Below are 5,273 nucleotides of genomic sequence, written 5' to 3' on the forward strand. Positions count from 1 at the left end.
AGTATATTTTAATAAAAATATTTATTATTATAACAAAAATTAAACCGTTAATAGCAAAAAAAAATTAATATGAGATTTTCAATACAAATTTCAGAATTAAAATAGTAAGATCTCAATAATTTTTCAATGCAAATTTTAAAATTAACATATTTTATATTTTTATAGTATATAATTTAAATAATTAATATATGTATGTGAATATTTATTAATGAGATTTCATATTAATACGATTTATGATCATTTTTATTCTTCTTGACAAAAAAAGTTAAACCATTGATCACAAAATATTCAATGTGAGACATATACCATTTTTAGTAATTTATAGTCGTTTAAAAAAATATAAAATATAAAATATAAGAAAAAAAAATATTTTTTATTATATGCTTAATGTGAATATTTAATTTCTTTTAATAATATAAAATTAATTAAAAAGAGAGAGAATACAAAAATTGTTATCAAATATATATTATTTATAATCATTAATTGTCATATATATGTTAATCATATGAGGTAATTTTATAGTTTTTATTTAAGAAAATAATTGAGAATATTTTTTTGTACACTACTAATTAATTTAACAGTTAGTTTAATAAAGATATAATATATATTTATGTGAACTAACTTATTTTTTTTAAGAATTCTAAAAAATCATCGTATTGATAACACTTGGCTACAAAAACATGTTGTAATGTTCCAGAATTAATATACATGAAATGTTTATTAATTTATAGATTTTTTTATTGTATGTAAATCATTCGCTCTTTTCTACGTTTATTAAAATTGAAGTTTAACCAAAAGTGTCATTTTTGGCAAAACTATAACGAAGTTAATAATATAACAAAAATTGTGAGAAAAAGATGGATTTCCTTTTTCGCTTTCTTCCAAACTGAACTCACTCAGACTGCAGCGTCTCAGATAATCAATGCTCCCAGAAACTAAAGAATAATAATCAAATAAAGAAAATAATGTGTCAGTTATCAACTGATCATATGATTGTCTATGTAAGGAAACAGTGATCTGATGCATACATTTTAGAAGATTTAAGTAAAATAATGGACAAACAAAAAGGAATCACATGTTGCGTCAATGCTCTTCGAACTTTATATTTGAAATTTTGAGAAGTGAAATATTATACTTGAAATTTTACTTTTCAAAATTTCAAATTTATAATTCTTAAATACTTTTCCGTTTATCGTATTAATCCTTTATATCTCATAAAAATTTCAATTTCTTATAAACTTATTTTTTACACATAAAATTAAATAAAATTTTATAATAAGATTTAAAGTATTTTAAAACAAAATTTAGACAACAACAATACAAAAAAACTTAACAACAAAAAAAGCTTCTAGAAATTACATGAAGATATAAATATTACACAATAAATATTACAACAACACTAATAATCATTTAAATTTGATCTGGAACCTCCAAAATCTCCAAAATATTGTCTAAACAAATTTTGTGTAACCGAAAATGGTTGTTGTTGTTGTTGTCTTGATGTCTTTTTCGTATCATTATTTCTTATTCAGATCGAATGTATTCACGAGTATTAATATCATCGATTGAAATTAAGTCTTTTAGAAATCTTTATTTTCCTCTTTTACTTTCTTGTTCAGATCTAATGTATTTACAAGTTTAAGACCACCTGATTTCAAAATTTTTTAGTTTGTAAGATACAAATTGAAAATATAGAGAGTCATTTTTTTTAGTTTGAAATGTACTAGTTGATCATATATGCAATACGAAAATAATTTTACTGAATAATACAGTATTTTGCTTGAAGTTTAATATTAACCATGTTATTTCTATTTAAAATTTATGTTTTAATATAACATTTAATTAATTAATATTATTGTAATATTTTTAAATATGTGCTTAATTATTTACAAAAGTTTTATGAATTTAAATTGATTATAAAAAATATAAAGACTATAGTATAAAATACAAATAATTTTGAAGTTAAGTTTGAAGTTTTGTTTTTGGAGAAAAACACTTTTAAACTTCAAATTTAGTGTTGTGGAAATTTATTAATAGAATATCTTTTCGAAGATGTTCTTATCTTTGAACGTTTACTTCTAAATTTAATTATTGTAAAGTACTTACCAAACTAAGTTCGTCTTTAAGTTAACTAGTGGCTGGTCCGCCCTACGGGCGGTGGAGTTTACACTAAAATAATTTTATATTAAAATATGTTTTTTATTGATCGAAGAAATATTTTAATTTTATTAATCAAAAAGTACTTTTATTTTATATTTGTTTTTGGAAATTTACTTTAAATTATATTAATAAATATAATATGTTTTTTAAATCAAATTGTATTAATTTTTTTCTGGTTTTGAGTTGAAAAGACCACTAACCTATTTGTGTTAGTGAACTTAAAATTATGAAATTAAACATAAAGTTTTATATTTAGTGCTTTTAAATCTTTGAAATAATTCTACATCAATAAAATCTAAAGCTAAAGCTGTAAAATTTACAACTTAATTTTTAAAGAAAAAAAATCCAAATCTACGTCCCTACCAATCAATCCCTTATATTTTCATATCTATCCGATACTCCTTTGTTTCGGCTAATTAGAACTTTTTGTTTTCCTATTTTTAATATTGGGAAACCATTTATATAAGTTATTTTGATACATGTTTTCTATATTTAAAATCTTAACTAATGTAGTATTTTTATAATTGATAATTTTGTTTGAGCAAAATTTTTCATATAAATATGTTTTGAAGGGTTTTGCAAATTTTTGTAACCATATTAACAATAACGGTTACAATATGAGATGATACTTATTTATTATAAATATTTATTTTTCTAGTTGTTGAAATTTATTTAACCAAGCATTATTTTATTTTTTAAGAAATATGTCATATAACAGAAAAGGAAAGGAAAATGACAATACAAATTATTAAATACGTACATGAATTTGTTTCATTTATACGTAAAAATATTTATGTTATGAAATTGTTCATATTTAACCATGCACTTGCATGAAGTGTTATATTTTGTTAACTTTTTTGAATAAAATGTTAAATATTTTCTTCATTTCTACGTAATAGTATTTTCATTTGTACGTAAAAGTATTTATGTTATGAAAGTTGCATGAAGTGTTATATTTTCTTAATTTTTAGCATGACATTGTTATATGCTTGAATTTGTGTGAAGTGTGAACTTATATACACAATAATTTAGACTCTCTGTAATATTAAAACATATACGGTAGCTCCGCATCCATATGGACAACAAACGGCGACTGCTTTCGTGCATTGCGTGCAAGGTTATCTGCCCTCGGATTTTGTGTTTGTGGTATATGAATGAGCTCTGAGTTATTGAAACTTCTCTTCAAGGCCTTTATGTCTTCTTCCAAATAACTTGCAAATGCTGGGCATTCTTCTGGTTCTGAAACCATATTCACCAACTGAGACAATATGTTGCCAAAGTAATATTAAATTGTTGTAGATTCTTCATGTACCAATGGCCCATATAAGAGCCTCTATCTCCGAATGGAGAGGCGACTGACTCGCTCTTGTATTTTTCGCTCCCATAAGACTATCAAAACCTTCTAGTGTGCTATACCACCCTTGTCCCGAAAATGCATTCTGATTTTTCCATGATCCATCCGTAAAATACTATGGCCCATAAGCACTTTTTATCTATAAAAATAGTTTAGGTTGGACTATTACATTTATTTAACTTCCTATTTTTTTATCCTACAACTAATTTATTCATTATTAAATATATATCATATCTAACCTATTATTTTAATATTTTCAAAATATGATATCTAAAAAATATATTCTTAAGTATCTTCTTAAGACTGCATTTAAAAAAATATAAACATACATTTCTTTTTAATATTTAATTTTAAATAATAAATTTCATAATTTATATTAACTATTTTAAATATTAATAAATTTTTGATTTATAGAATAAGAAATAAAATTACTATAATACTTATGTCTACATATTTTGTATTCATAATTAAATTGATGCACCAATTAATAAATAGAAAGTAACTTAATTAATTTATTTAATATTTTATAAATTATAAAATTAAAGAATAACATATTTTCATGAATTTTACAACATAAATCAACTTATTAAAACAAAATATTAAAGTAAGATATATAAACTAAGAAATCATTTCAGATTTTAATATACATAATTAAATTATAATATTAAAAATAATTTAATATAATAATTAAATTAGAATATTAAATCATTTAAAATAATTTAATATATTTACATATAGTTAATTTTTATAATAATAAAATAAATTTTACCCAATATAACAAATAAAAAATAAATTTGTACTATAATTTAAAGCTTTAAAATATAAGGAAAATTAATTTTCGGTGGGTTATGTAAATGAAATATCTTATTTTCATAAAATTTTATGCATGTAAATTTTTAACTATCTATACTTTAAAAACAGATGTTTAATAAAAAATACATATGCATAAAATTTCATATGGTGTGTTCTTCATTCTGTTCTTGATGAAAATATACAAAAAGGCTTTGTTAATTTCCATGACTTTCTAGTTTTTTTTGTATTTCTATAATATAAGCATACAAAGGTTTTCTATGTTTGTTTCATTTTAATTTAATTATATTAATGTTCTTCATTACTTTCTATTTTCCTGAAGCATGTTTTCTGTTGATATTAATGTTTGGTATTCTTTAATTGTGGGCTTTGCTGGTGTAAAATGCTTTGAATTTTAATTTGTTGATAGAGTCCTACCTGGATAGCTTTAAGACTCAGAATATATTCATTTTAGTATAGTATATAGATAAAGCAAAAGGCGATAACAACAAAAACAAAAGTAAAAGGCGATAGTAGGAATCAAACAAAAGACGAGAAGAAAGTGAAAATGTTTATGTTAAATAAACTGAGTGATTAGAAAAAGAACAACTCGATATACTAGAAATAAACATACAAGTTATATAATTATTACATATCAAAGCGTAGGGCGCATAACCAAAATCATAACCGAATCAGGACCAAAAAAAAAACAAATCCGTTATCCAATCCAAAATGCAAAAATTGCCGAACAAATCTTGTAAAATAATATAAGGCGGTATTAGTGGGAATTGGATTTATTGAGTTTTAAATTTTTTAAGTCTATTGTTATTTGTTTATAGATTCTCACATCCTCATTAATAGCTAGTGTTATTAGTTTGATGATTCTATACAAAATCATTTATTCAAAAAAATGTAGATTTTAATGATTTTACAAATCTATTAAAGTAAGCGTTACTGGGAAATGAATTCT

The sequence above is a fragment of the Brassica rapa genome, chromosome A05 (assembly GCF_000309985.2).
Source record: "Brassica rapa cultivar Chiifu-401-42 chromosome A05, CAAS_Brap_v3.01, whole genome shotgun sequence".
In the NCBI taxonomy this organism is placed as follows: Eukaryota; Viridiplantae; Streptophyta; class Magnoliopsida; order Brassicales; family Brassicaceae; genus Brassica; species Brassica rapa.